The sequence below is a fragment of the Lissotriton vulgaris genome, chromosome 1_1 (genome assembly GCF_964263255.1).
Source record: "Lissotriton vulgaris chromosome 1_1, aLisVul1.2, whole genome shotgun sequence".
In the NCBI taxonomy this organism is placed as follows: domain Eukaryota; kingdom Metazoa; phylum Chordata; class Amphibia; order Caudata; family Salamandridae; genus Lissotriton; species Lissotriton vulgaris.
In genome coordinates, this window is record NC_141685.1 from 567,175,200 (window position 1) to 567,191,076 (window position 15,877).

The following is a 15,877-nucleotide window of genomic DNA, read 5'->3' on the forward strand; positions in this document are numbered from 1 at the left end:
GCCTCGATTAGTTTTTAGCATCAATGTTCTCCTGGTTCTAAAGGTGAGCCTCTCTTTTGCGAACTGGCTGGGATCCGTCTTGGCGGTTGGTGTTCTTCCGTTTCCTTTCCTGGATGCAGCGCGGCCTTCTAGGTCTGGTCAGGGTCCTGGGGTTAGGCAAGGTCTTGGCTCCGGTGCCCCACGTAAAGATAAGACCAACAGAGAGGGAGCCGTTAGTTCAGCCGTCCGCTGGGGTAAATATGCACTGAAGGGACCAGGTGAGATGTGAGGGAATAGTTGTCACCAGTGAACTTGTCACTCAATCCTAGGTCCGTGCAGTGTGAGGGGGAAGGGAAGGTACAAGACGGTGAGGGATATACGCGGGGTAAAAGTGAAACAAAAGGGTTGGGACCACGCAGGACACAAACAGTGGCTATTTACACTATCACAAAAACTTGCTTTCCACCCAAGTCGCCATACGCTGCCGTACCTGGGAAAGCCACGCTCCTCCCCCGGGAGAGTAGCACGGCGGCTCGCAGGGTCGTTGGCCTCCTGGCTCTCCCTCGGACTCTCCTCCGCTTGCTTCTAGGAATTCCTCCGGTTTTCTCCTACTCTCCTCGCTCACCGGTTCTTCGTCTCCGTCTCCGCTCCTCGCCGCCTCTCCTGGGGTGATGTCACACGCCAAGTAATACACTTCCTCCTTCATATCCAATCCGGGTCCGGTGACGTGCGTCGAAGGCCGGTCCTCCTCCTCCGAGTACGCCCACTTAAAGGAGCCATGTTCCTCCTCATCAGGTTCGTCATGGTCCGACCCCCATGTCTCAGTCTGCAACGAATGAGGGTGTACTAGGTCATTCCTGGGGGCCCACCACTCGCCACCCGTACGTAGCCTCCCCACCCCGTTACACTCCTCCCCCCCTGGATTCTCCCGATCGGGGAGAATGGGCATCGGCATGCGAGACAGGTAATCCGCGTTCCCATTATCCCTCCCCTTCCTATGCACAACGGTAAAGGAAAAGGGCTGGAGGAAGAGAAACCACCTCAGTATTCTAGCGTTCTGGGTCCGGTTCTTTTGCATCCACTGCAAAGGGGCATGGTCCGAGTAGAGGGTAAAGGCCTTCCCCTCCAGGTAATATCGCAACTTTTCCACCGCCCACCTTATTGCCAGACACTCTTTTTCCACGGTCGGAAACCGCTGTTCCCGAGGGTGGAGCTTTCTGCTGATGTACAGGATCGGGTGTTCGATCTGGTCCTCTCCCATTTGAGATAAAACCGCTCCTATGCCCGTATCCGAAGCATCAGTGGCTAGGGAAAACGGCTTTTCAAAGTCCGGAGGCAGTAACACAGGACTAGTGGTTATGGCTCTCTTCAATAGAATGAAGGCATTCATGGCTTCTTGTGAAGGGGGCCGGGGTAAGGTGTTCTTGACGTTTTTTGGAGCAAATTGGTTAAGGGGGTGGCAATATCGGCAAAGTTCTGTAAAAAACGCCTATAATAGCCCATGAGGCCTAAAAAGGCCCTGAGTTCCTTTTTGGTGGTTGGAAACGGAGTTTCTGTGATTGCCTTGACCTTCTCCTCTTGTGGTGCTATCACTCCGTCCCCCAACATAAACCAGAGATATTTCACTCTTGAATAAGCCGCTCTGGATTTTCGGGCGTTGACATGCAATCGGGCATCTCGCAGAGAGGCCATGACCTGTGATACATGTTCCAGGTGCTCTGACCAGGTATTACTGAAGATGACTATGTCATCCAAATACACAGAACTGTAGCGGCTATGTGGGGCCAGTACCGTATTCATAAGCCTCTGAAAGGTGGCAGGCGCACCGTGGAGGCCGAAGGGGAGTACATTGAATTCGTATAGTCCCTCCTCGGTGGCGAAGGCAGTTTTGTGGCGGTCCCCCTCCCTTAAGGGTACCTGCCAATAACCCTTTGTCAGGTCCAGGGTCGTTATGTATTTGGCCTCCCCTATGCGTTCAATCAATTCGTCCACCCTGGGAATGGGGAACGCATCGAAGGAGGAAACGGCGTTCAATGCCCTGAAGTCCATGCAAAAACGGGTGGACCCGTCAGGTTTGGGCACCATGACTATTGGGGATGACCAATTGCTTTTTGAGGGTCTGATGACACCAAGCTCTAGCATACTAGCCACTTCCCTTCTCACGTCCGCCCTTTTTGCGGCGGGTACGCGATAGGCCCTTTGTTTTACTATACTGCCCTGGGTGGTGCGTATTTCGTGTTCTGCCAGGTGGGTGCAGCCAGGGGTATCCGAAAACAAGGGAGAAAAAGGGCGGAGCACATCCAATAGTTCTTGTCTCGCCGAGTCCGACAACTCCGGGTTGATTGGTAAGAAGGCCAGGGTGGATTCTTCCCTGCTTTCAGGGAGGGCTAGATTGGAGGAGCGAGGTACCGGACCCAACCATTTCTTCAGTAGATTCATGTGAAAGGTTTGTTTACGTGTGGGCGACATTTGTAACTGATATGTGGTGTTGCCAAACTTCTCTATTACTTGATATGGCCCTTTCCACTCGCTCCTAAATTTCTGAGTGGAGGAAGGTAGTAAAACCAATGCCCAGTCCCCTAGAGTCATGGTCCTCCATCTTTTGCCTTTATCGTAGCACCGTTTTTGGTGGCTCTGGGCTGCCTTCAGATTTGAATAGGCCAAATCCCTCAGTTTCCCCAACCGGGACCTCAACTGCTGGGTGTACTCTAGAAGGGACCGTTGCTCGTTAGCCTCTTCTCTCTCCCATGTGTCCCTGGTTATTTCTAGCAAGGACCTCGGCTGCCGGCCATATAGCAGTTCGAAGGGAGAGTATCCAAGGCTACTCTGGACCTGTGCTCTTACTACATAAAGTGCCAACGGAAGCATTCTGTCCCACTCCTTATTTTCAGAAGACAACAGTTTCTTGAGGGTGGATTTCAGGGTCCGGTTGTATCTTTCCACTAAACCATCCGTTTGTGGGTGGTATGCGGATGTGCGGATGTGTTGTAGGTCTAGTGTTTTACACACTTCTGTCATCATGCGTGATACAAAGGGCGTCCCTTGATCCGTTAGGATTTCCCTCGGAAACCCTACCCTTGAAAACAGTTCTACTAGCCTTTCTGCCACATTCTTTGTGGTGGGACTGCTTAGGGGAAAGGCCTCCGGGAAACGGGTGGCGTAATCCACCACCACTAATGCATAGGTATGCCCCCTGGATGAACGGGGCAAGGGCCCTATGAGGTCCATACCCACCCATTCCCAGGGATTGCCAATCACAGGGAGGGGTTGTAACGGCAGCGCTGGGGGCTTGGTCATGTTCCTTTTCTGGCACACCTCACATTGTTGACAATAGACCTCCGTTTCTTTATAGATGCCTGGCCAGAAAAACAATCGCAAAATGTTTTGGGTAGTCTTCTCTGCCCCGCTGTGTCCCGCTGTCAAATGGGTGTGGGCATAGAACAATATCTGTTCTCGGAATGCACGGGGTACCACTAATTGCCTGGGTTCTCCCTCCTTCCCTTCTCTGTATAATAGGTCATTGTCTATACTAAAGCGGGGGTATCGCTGAGGTGAGTCAGAATTCAGGGCAACGTGGGCGGCTTCCCACGCATTCAGCAGGGTGGGATCGTTAGCTTGTGCATACTTGAACCCCCTGTCTATGACCCAGGGCTCGGTAGAGAGGTAGGCCTCAGCAGGGCGTTTGTCTATCTCCCCTTTGAACAAGGCTAGGAATTGTGGATTGTCCACCCCTAAAATCAGTTCTTCCGGCAAGGACCCCACCACTCCCACTCTTACGGTGCAGGGCTCCCTTCCTATAGGGTGAATGGTTATGCGCGCTATAGGATACGTCTTTACGTCCCCATGAACGCACCGAATGTGCACTTCGCCCTCCTGCCCTATCTGACTGGGGTGCACTAGTTTCTCCCTTATTACGGATTGTCTACAACCAGAGTCCAGGAGTGCTTTTACCGGAGTGTGGTTCACCAGTACCTTAACATAGTATGAAGGACCCATTTCTGCGCTGTACATAACTGCCTTAGGGATATACCCAACCTCCATGGGTTCCTCCGCGGGTTTTCTCCTGGGACACAACCTTGCTATGTGTCCCCATTCCCCGCACTCGAAGCACTGAGGACCCCTTAAAGGTGGAAGGTCTGGGCGGAAGGGCCTTGGTTTCAGTGGTTCGAAAACGGTCTTCTTTTTATCCAACTTGGGTGGAGGGACTGGGGTCTTAGACGACTTCTCCGTCTCCCATGGAAAGGTCCGAGGGGCGGCCCTGGTATAGTTCGCTGCCATCTCGATCGCTTGGGCTGCGGTCAGGCCTGGATGTTGCCTCAACCATCTTTGAGTCCCGTATGGTAGAGCTTCCATGAATTGTTCAAGTATAATACTTGTCATGACCTCTTCTTTGCTCCTGTTGTCCGGTCTCAGCCATTTTTCGGCCGCCATTTTCAGACATAAATATAAAGTCTTAGGATTTTCCCCTGTGATACCTTTTTCTTTCCGGAACCTAAGCCTGTATGCCTCTGCATCCATACCGAGGTGATCCAGTATCACCCCCTTGATCTCGGCATAGGTGGAGGTTCCGGTATTGTTAGCAACCTGGTATGCTGTCTGGGCTTCTCCCGTCAGCAGGGGTGCGAGGAAGAAAGGCCATTTATCTTCTGGCCACCCACAGGCTCGGGCAGCTCGTTCAAAATTTACCAAGAAGGCGTCCGGGTCTTCACCTATAATGTACTTCTGGAGGGAGACCCCCAATGGATGGGGCCCGAAGGGTCTCCGGTCTACCGACACTGCGGCCCCTGGTGTCTGCACCACTTTCTGAAGGTTATCCATCTGTTGGGTCTGCATCCGCAGTACTGATTTGCTGGCCAATAGCCCACTCCAGTTTCTGTTGTCCCTCGATGAGGGTTTGAATGACTTGGTCCATGATTGGCTCCTGTTCTGAGGGAGTAGATCCCACTTCTGACACCACTGTGGACTGGGCTGGTTGACCTGAGGCACTAGCGATAGCTGTTTGTGGTGTAGAAACGACTCGGACAGCGGTACGTGGGGTTAAAGAAGGTTTTATTGGGATGCCTCGATTAGTTTTTAGCATCAATGTTCTCCTGGTTCTAAAGGTGAGCCTCTCTTTTGCGAACTGGCTGGGATCCGTCTTGGCGGTTGGTGTTCTTCCGTTTCCTTTCCTGGACGCAGCGCGGCCTTCTAGGTCTGGTCAGGGTCCTGGGGTTAGGCAAGGTCTTGGCTCCGGTGCCCCATGTAAAGATAAGACCAACAGAGAGGGAGCCGTTAGTTCAGCCGTCCGCTGGGGTAAATATGCACCGAAGGGACCAGGTGAGATGTGAGGGAATAGTTGTCACCAGTGAACTTGTCACTCAATCCTAGGTCCGTGCAGTGTGAGGGGGAAGGGAAGGTACAAGACGGTGAGGGATATACGCGGGGTAAAAGTGAAACAAAAGGGTTGGGACCACGCAGGACACAAACAGTGGCTATTTACACTATCACAAAAACTTGCTTTCCACCCAAGTCGCCATACGCTGCCGTACCTGGGAAAGCCACGCTCCTCCCCCGGGAGAGTGGCACGGCGGCTCGCAGGGTCGTTGGCCTCCTGGCTCTCCCTCGGACTCTCCTCCGCTTGCTTCTAGGAATTCCTCCGGTTTTCTCCTACTCTCATCGCTCACCGGTTCTTCGTCTCCGTCTCCGCTCCTCGCCGCCTCTCCTGGGGTGATGTCACACGCCAAGTAATACACTTCCTCCTTCATATCCAATTCGGGTCCGGTGACGTGCGTCGAAGGCCGGTCCTCCTCCTCCGAGTACGCCCACTTAAAGGAGCCATGTTCCTCCTCATCAGGTTCGTCATGGTCCGACCCCCATGTCTCAGTCTGCAACGAATGAGGGTGTACTAGGTCATTCCTGGGGGCCCACCACTCGCCACCCGTACGTAGCCTCCCCACCCCGTTACAGTAACACATGCTTCTTTTGTTTTTGACGCCACTAACAGATGGTCAATGTACTGCACCAGAACTGATTCTCCAGGTAAACTCAAATCTTCTAATGATTTCTTTACCAATTGATTAAAGATTGAGAGACTTTCAGTATACCCCTGAGGAATTCGACACCATGCTAAAATACGATTTTTGAATTGGAACGCAAATATTGGCTGGTTTTCAGGGTGTAATGGAACTGTGAAGAACGCATTACATAGATCAATGACTGTATACCATTCTGCATCATGTGAAATTTGATATAAAATTACTGCTGGGTTTGGCACAATTGGACAACATGGAACCACTATCTTATTTACCTTTCTCAGGTCCTGTACTATTCTGAACGTTCCATTTGGCTTTTTCAATCCCATTATCGGTGAATTCCAAGGACTGCTTTCTATTTCTCTCAAAATCCCTTGCTCAACCATTTTTTCTATCAATGGCGTTATTCCTTCAATTATTTCAACTGTCATCTTGTATTAAGGTGTATTCAGATAGCTTACTCTTTCCTTTACAGAAACTTTTACAGGATCTACATTTTTCATCAAACCAATATCTTCTCCTGTAAAATTCCACACTTGCTCTTTGACTACCTCTTTCAGTTCTTTTGGTATTTTTCTCGCTCAAACACAGGAAACATTTTATTCTTTTCTGCTTCAATTAGTATCATTGTCATTACATACAGACTATCTTCATCTGAAGTTTGGAGCTCTATGCCATCTGGTGAGCAATAAATGGCACAGTTCATTTTACACAGTATGTCCCTTCCAAGAAGATTTACAGAACTACTGTCACACACGACAAATGGATGCATGTCTTTGAAATTTCCAATATCAATTGGTGTTGTTAAGGACGTTTTAATCTGCTGATTTGCTACACCTACCACTTGAATGTGTTCATCCGAGAGAGGAAGATTTTGAATTTCCACTGATCTAACAGTAGAACGGGTAGCACCTGTGTCAACTAGGAAAGTCACATCTACATCATTCACCTTTCCATTCACATATGGACCAGACTGATCTACCTCTAGAGTAGCGCCAAGCACGCACTCTTCTCCCTCTCTCAGGCACAGTCAGAAGCTATCATCCGACTCGTTTCCGTCCTCTTTCAGACAATATTGCAGACTCACATGCACTCTATTATTTCTCGTTACCTGGTCTCCTGCGCAGAATCCTGTCTCTGTACTGTATCTCTGTAGGTTTGCATTGTGAGCAAGTGGAGGTTGTGGCACCTGACACTGTGGATTAACTACCTGTTGCAGTGGTGATGGTTGCTGAATTATCTCATTCTGCACCTGTGAATTCAATGATGTATTTTCCGGATTAACTGTCGGAGGATACTTACACTCTTTTCTACAATGTCCCTTCCTCCTGCAATTATGACACGGATATTTCTTCTTTAATTCTTCTATATTTCCAGTTAACTTTGGTTTGCTAGAATTTCCTTTCACTCTATTTTGGTTACCATCTGCATTCCTATTTTCCAACTGAGCTACTTGATGTTCTGCAACCTTTACTTGTGCCCACATTGCTTTCTCTTTGAGTTTTTACTGTTTTACCTCAATTTCATCACTATAATATTTTGCAAGTCTCAGGACTTATCCACGGAGCATGACTGCCATCCCATTAAATTATGTTTAATCATATCCCCTATTTCTGGTCTCAATCCAAAAACAAAGCGATATACAAAATGACTCATATCTTTTTCATTCAATTCTTCATATCCACTGCACTGTTTAAATACCAATAACAGTCTTTCATAAAATGTATGAACTGGCTCTTTGGCCTCCTGTATTGTCCTGTCTATTTTTACCCAATCAGTTTCTTTTGGTGGAATTTGATTTTTCAAAAACACTATAACTTGTTCATATTTTTGCATCACTTCAGGTCCAGGAGCACCTGTTTGCTCTGTTGGCCCTTTGGAGTTTGGTTTAATCAATTTTCCCCACACTTTTCTCAGGAGTTACCGAATCTGACTCTGCTCCTGTTGGAAATCTATATGGAAGTCTCTGATTAAAAGTCGATTCTGGCGGTGTCATTTGGTTAGTGCGTTTAATTTCAGACAAATCTGGATAAACCTTTTCTTTTACTTTTTGTAAACTCTGATTTAAAGGAATAGTTAAAGATGGCTCTTTTATTTTCTGTTTTTCAAACACTGGGATTACTGAGCCGATTGTTACCGGAACAGTTCCAGCTTCCATATTTTTAGTACGCTCCTGTATCTTTTCAGCTAATTCATTTGTTGAAAGTATATATTCAGCAGTACTCTGTTGTGCTTCAACTTGTTGCTCTGCTCTATTTCCCACCTTTCTATTTCATTTCCTTGTTTAGGTGTCCCTGTATATCTTGTTACGATTAATGGAACATCTGGTTCATATCTCATTTCTACTCTTTCTGGGAGATCTCTCAAATTTAAGAATCATTTAGGAGTTTCTGCTAATCTATCCTCTAACTGCGGAGCATTTGGGGTTGTACTCATAGAATTTGCTTGATATGGCGGTGGTCTTCTATTTAGGATCTCTTCCAATACTGCATCCTGGAGCCCACAATCCTCATAATTCTTTTTTCCTGTTTCTATATTATTTCTCTTTTCTATACATTTCCCCCCCTACTCCTCATCTACCAATCTAGCAGGATACATCCCATCACACACGTTAGCATCTCTCCATCTAGTATTGTGTGTGTGTCTCTCCAAAATCTATGACATCTATTCCTTGGTCCTAGGTAATCTCCAAACCTTTCCTGCTCTAAATTATGCATTTCATCCTCCCACTCAGCCAAAGCTTCAAACTGTGTTGGTCTAGGTCTTGGTTCAAGCTTCATCATGTTGTCTCTGAAGTTTCTCAATATTGCAAGACTAAAAGATCCTTCTTCTGGGAAAACTAACGCACCATCATTTCTGGTATATCTTGCCCAATTCTCCAACCATATACATGTATGGTAATCATATTTTGTCATCATGTATGATGCAGGCGTTTTCGGCGGAGGAAATATTTTCCCCTCTCTAGTTTCAATTACTTTGTCTTTTTTTAATACATTTTTCAATTTTTGGAACCATGAAGGTTTCTCTTTCTCCATTTCATAATAAAAATCAATTTCTCCTGTCTTTTCAAAAGATCGCTCTTTCTTCCGTCAACTGCTTCGTAACACCAGCCTATCGCAGCGCGGTTCACACTATCGCACCAATTAGAACAAGATACGTTTCATTAGTGCTCAACCAACTATTTCGCTGCCTTCACTGATGCACCAATCAGCCCTTACTCTGTCCTGGTCACACGGACCAATCCCAGCGCGCCACTTTTTTTTTAAAAAAAAAATTTATTTTTGGAAAACCTTTATTGACAGAAGGAGTGCACACAGCTATTTAGCCGAACATCCCGGAGGCACGGCAGCAGACTAGAAACTCAAAACAGGTATGGCACCCACAGGATAATAACACCGGATAAGAGAGGTTTAATTTTTAAAAATAATACAGGAAAATTACCGTAACGAATCAGTGAATTTCAGTATAATAAAAGGAGAAGGGAGGAAATAGAAACAGAAAATGGTAGGAAGCCAACGACAGGGACTAAATCACGTTTGACCAATGGGCGGGCAAAGTAGCAATACCATCCTCAGAAATGACAACGATTAACAAGCAATCAGTTGTGGGGGCCTTCTGGCACAAAATACACCCAGCTAACGCCCGCCCAATGCTTCCAGTGACAGGATAGGCTTAACAGCATGAGTCGTAACACAACATTGAAATTCCAAACAATAACCTGTCGCCCCGAGGACCCAGAACCCGGAATGAGAGAAAGGAAAGCTAGTCCATTTTAAACTAAAAGAAGAAAAAAGGGCCATAGTAACAGAAAAACGGAAAAACAATAATACCCTACCCCCAAACCCCCACCCTGCACCCCTGCAGATGGCTACGGCCTACCCCCCTAGCAGCGTGCCTATCGCCCAGCTTCCAAAACCCGAAATATAGAAGAAAAGGGAATAATAAGAAGAAGGAAAGAATAAAGAAGAAGAAAAAAGTGGAGGAGGAGGAGAAAAACACATGCTCTCGGCCCCACTACCCCCCACCTGCAACGTACAGCCCCGGACATTGATCCAGCCGAAACACAAACAATTCTAAATACGACAGTACCCAGGGAGGACGCCTGACTCCGCCTCACCACCCGATAACAAAAAAATGGCGGATCATCAGTCCTTCACACGCCCCAGAAGTCCAAAACAATCCACAGCCTCACCCTTGACCCCTGCGAACGTGCACACAAAGTTCCGTAACCTGCACCAGCACATCTCCCGGACAGTGCAAAGTCCCAGCCAGCCCACGAATCCGTGTAGCGAGTCTGGCCAGACCCCTCAGTCCTCCACAACCAGCAGCCGCCATGACACTTGCCACCGTCAGACAAAGGTTCGAACGTTCCAAGTTCCCCAACAAGCCACAGCTCACACGATCCAAAAATACTGGGCAAAACCGTCGGGTCTTGAGATCAATAGTTCCAGTTGAGGACAGGACTGCGAACACAACCATCGACGGACACTTCAAAGATGGCGGGCGATGCTCCAAAACAATAAGGCCGGCCTCACCCAGCGATCCGGTTGATGGCATCGAGGCTACGACACAAGATGGGTCTAGATCGCTTAGTTCCGGGAGTAGCTCAGGATAAGCAGCCAATTCAGGGGGACCAGACAGGCCAGGGTCCACACATGATCGGTCCGTTACGATGGTATCCGCGATCGTCTCGTGGAACAGAGAAACCATACAGGAGTGCAGGTCCCTACTGGCGGTCATCACGATTCTCAAAGACAGCTCGTCTCCATCCCGCACCACCTCCATTTGGGCAGCTCCAAACATCTGCGTGTCCTTCCCGGAACCCGATGCACTCGGGGACCAAAGTTCGAGTAGGGCGGGCGGGGACAGGAGGTGCAACCTAGAGCAACGATGGGGCCTCTCGAGCGGGGGCTCTGACCCGGCGGGTCGGGCAGTCGCCGGGAAGGGAGCCCCCCACCTCGCAGCCGCTTTCAGGATTAATGCACCTCCGTAGTACGTTTAGAACCGCGGGCAATCCACCAATTCAGGGACAGGTTGCTCTCCACATCAATCGTCTGGACCGCGTCTGGGTCCCCCAGCCGCTGTTGTTATGCTGTAGCCCGGCAGGGCCAGCACTCGAGGTCCCGGCTCACTGACGGTGTCAGGCCAGGAACTTCCGCACGACGCAGCTCCGCCAATCCGGGTAGGAAAGTTTCCGGGAACACACCGCCGGTATCAGCAACAGTTAAGCCACACGGGGATGGGGCGTGAAAACAGGATTATCGACAGGATATTAAAGCAACAGGCGGAGGTCGATGGAGCCGAGAGCCTATGCGGCCATCTTCGTTCGTCGCTAGGCTCCTCCTCCAGCGCGCCACTTTTGACGTCAGCCCTGCTCCTGCTTCTGCAGCTTCGACGGACTCCTCCTTTACAAAATTTATCGGCACACTGTATTTACACTTCTATACAGCAAAATCACTTAGTAACTACATAAAACAACTCCATTGTTTCCTCAATTATACAAGAATTTCCAGTAGACAGCGCTCACCTCTTCTCTACCACAGAATGTTTTACTTTCACCGATAAAGTAGCACTTCCCTCTACCTTACCCTTCTCTCAAGCTTAGGTTAAACTTTATTACTCCCTCAGGTAGAGTTTTAAGACAGAATACTCAAGGATCCCTGTACTCAAACCCAAGAATTTCACAATTTGCCCTCGAAATACATTCATCACTTTTAAACGTAAAAGTCCCTAAACTTGTAACAATGTCACCACTTTGAAACAGACTATGTGATGTGCGACTTCACTTGCCACACTTCCTCTGCCTGCTGACAGTGACCAGCTTCCCACACTATCCGGAAGCCTTTTCCAGGCTACATGTACTGCAATACGAACTCAACAAATGTTAGTCCAAAAATTCTGTACATTACAATTCTATATATTCTATTCTACAGATCATATATCCTAGTTAACCAATAGCAACCTACGCTCTGCTACCAAGTATTAGTGGTGCAGCGCGACTCCAAAAATTCTTCATAAAACCATCATTTACCACGCAGGAGTGATTCACTATTCTCTTACAACTGGGCCCATCATTCTTACCTTACTTTTAATCACACTTTTAGTTTGCTTCGAGGGTTCAGTAAAGTTCCAAAAGAGGAGTCGTGGTGCTATAGCGGAGTGCCTATACGAAGTTTATACATTATTTACAACTGCAGTTTTATTTCTAATACCATGGTTTCAGTAAGACGAAATTTTAGAAACACCCCACTATTCATTTATTTTATTTGATCTGCTAGTAAAAGTTAACTATGGATAACAAGACAGCTTAATTATCCATTAATTTAAATTTTATTTAAAGATTTAATCATCTAGCATTACCTCTACATTTTATTAAAATGGGAATGATTCAATTATACAATAAATCCTGAAAGAAAAGTTAAATTTCAATAGCATTCATTTATTAGCATGACAGACTTTAAAGAAATAACAGGCATATTACCCAAACATAGAAGTGAAATCACTACTAGTAATTGAGTCTAGGTTTAAACTATTGAAACTCTGGAACCCATTCAAAAACTGCATTTTGTAGTACGTTTAGTATTGCTACAGTAGTACTACAAAATGTGTGAAAGATTTTTCCTAAATGCTGATGAGGTTTAGAAACATTATAACGAATGCCTCAGCCATTCAATGGCTTTCTGTCACACCAAAATTCTATATCCACTCAGCCGCTTCTCACAAAACCTCTTGGATACAGCATTTTCACATTCCACCCTGCAAGCACCTGTAACTCTAGATACTACATATCTTCCCTCTTTCAAATACAGTAAACCGTATTAACTGTGACTTGAAGGTGTTCATTGTTCAAAGACCACTAACAAGGAAAGATATGACTTTACATGTGATCCGGATGTACATAGTCCACAGATTTCTAACAGTGAAGAATATGAGCATAGGGAGGACACAGGAACATAGTACAAGTGAGGATAAAACTTGGGATAATAAAATGGGAGAATGGTATCCTTGTTAAAAGTAACAACCAACTTAAGGATTGCATCCGTAATACAATGTCTCAATACATGCTTTTAATTACTAACCCTTCAAATAGTCTTTTGAATGTTGAGGAAGCCTTACTCTCCTGTTATTGTGCTGTCACTTCTCTGTGAGTCTACATCTTTCTCTCCTTGTTTTCCCAACCCATCTTTCAGTACCACCAACTCTCTACTTAAATTCCAAATATGATTATCATCCAGTTTAACAGCATTCCTAAACAGTTTGACCACCTTTTGAGGGACCCGAACTTTCGAGGATTTGATCAACCCCAGAGGCAGCTTCACTCTGACCCAATCCTCCACTGATATTTATGTCTACCTTACAGAATGTTTGAAATCATACAGCTCCTTTCTGTGGAGTAACCTTTGCTGCTCTTTTTCTCTCCAATCAGCCAACCATTTCCTGGATCTTTCTTTTAAAATGAATGATCCAAGATTAACATCAGTGAGTTGGGTTCCCTCCCTTTAAACACCTCCAAAGAAGCCATCCCTGTGACCATATGGGGCGTGAGACGGTATACTTCAGCTCTTGTATGAATTTCCTGACTCCAGTCGCTTGCCTCTTCTTTGGCTATCTGTATGGCTTCCTTGAGTACTTTTTTGAATCTAATGTCCACACCATTAGATTGTGGGTGGTAGAGAGCACACTTATTGTGCTGAATACCTTTCTGCGAAAATAAATCTTCAATTTCCCGTAAAACCAACAGTACTCCATTATCCACTGAAATGGAATCTGGAATACCTTCCCTGGCAAAAAGATCCTTGATAAACTTCACCACATACTCGGTCTCTACCCCTTGGCTAATCTTAATCTCAGGCCTCCTGGACTATAAATCAATTAATACCAGCATTTAGAATGGACCAGCTTTGTTTGTTACTGGCCCCAAAATGTCAAAGGCTATCTGTTTCCATGGCTTCTCCATTTGCTCCCTCGGTGTCATGGGCTACGGCCTTGCAGACTATCTCTGTTCCTGCTACCTAAATACTCTCTATGTGCAAGTTCAACTGGAGAATCCACACCTGGTCACCAAAAGTGCAGCCTTATTCTCTTTTTCGTTTTGCTAATGCCCAAATGTCCTTTGTATGCTAGTTCCATCAATCTACTTCTCAGCCTAACCAGTGAAATCAGTTTGGAGCCTCTGCACACCATTCCATGACAAACTGACTGCTCATTCCTCACCTCCCAATATCCTATGCATGATGGAGTTAACCTCTTGCATTCATCCCACCCTTTCTCAATGAGCTTGTTCACTTGCATTCATTCCTCATCCTTTGCCACCAGATATTTCCACTCCTCCTCGCTCAAGAGGCCCTATGTGACTTCACACACCTTAAACTCATCCATTTCCCCATGGTGTTCCTCTAATAGGTCTTCCGGCTCTTCTATCTTTCTATCCACCAACCTTGAACGACAATCTTCTACTCGGTTTTCCACCCAGGGAATGTATATAACCTTGAAATTAAAGACTTGAAGTGAAATTACCAACATTCAGATCCTGCTTTAGACTGCATCAATACCTTTTTTCCCACATATTTGTCCAAGAGGTTTGCGATCTGTCCTTGTAGTAAACTCTGTTCCCCATAAGAAATTTTTCTACTTCTTAATAGTACAAAATATACACAGGCCCTCCCTTTCAATCACTGAATAACAATTCTCAGGACCCCTCAAGCTTCTGGACACAAATATAAGGGTGCATTATTCACTCCCTTCCCCTTGCTTTAACACTGCAACCTGACCCTTGGCACTAGCACAGTTCCTGGGGTAGCAGGTTTACACATCAACACATGAAACACTGGGTGTACTCGTATTTGCAGAGGTAATTCTACTTTCATGGCAATGTCATTGACCTTCCTTTCGATTGGGTAAGGGCCTAAAAACTATGATTAAACTTCTGAGGCCCCTTCGAATTAACATGCAGTGTGGATAGCCAGACGCGAATCCCAACTTAATATCTAGGACTGGGTCTGCAATGTTTATCTGCAATGTTTATCCACAAACGCATACTGTTCAAGATCCTAGTGATTACCTTCAGAGCATATCACCAAAAAGGACCCAAATACTTTCTCCCCTGGTTCAAACAGTATGCACCAACACGTTCCCTCAGATCAGCAAACATGAATCTGTTACAGATCCCCAAATTCAAACTCTCAACAAGAGGAGGGAAATCCCCCGCAACACTGGGCGCAAAGGCTTGGAATAAACTCCCACCCAAGCTGCACCTGATCTCTGCTGAGAATCTTTTCCGCAAGGCTCTGAAAACATGGATTTTCAACCTGTCAGATACGGTCTGTATGACTCTGGTTTAGACACAGTTGTGTTTCAGTATAGACGAGATAGACGTGCGAACTGACTGTTTCCGGCCTTCCACCTAGGCTACGGGCTAAAAGCGCCAAGATACTCCTTGGAGTGACAGCCGCGCTATATAAGTGCATACTTACATTACATTACATTACATTACATCTACCTATAGTTTGTCAGCAAGTTTAGCTTGATCAAAATTGCTTTGTGCTGTTGGTTGGAAATCTTTTCTGGTCTAAATATTTCTGCAACGCTGGGACCTCAGTAGATGAGGCAGGTGACCATAACAAGAAGCGAGGGTGAAAACCATAGTTGCATTGAAAGAGAGTAATTTTGATTGAACTAGGCTATATATTATAAGCAAATTCTGCTGCCAAAAATATCTTAGCCCAATCTACAACATTATGTGATACTTGACATCTTACATTTTGCTCTAAACATTGATTGACTCTCTCCGTCTGATGTCTCTATCTGTAAAACTCTGCACAAACCTTTCCAAAACTTTGGGACAAATGGAGGATCTCGATCAGGTATAATTATTGATGGTAAACCAT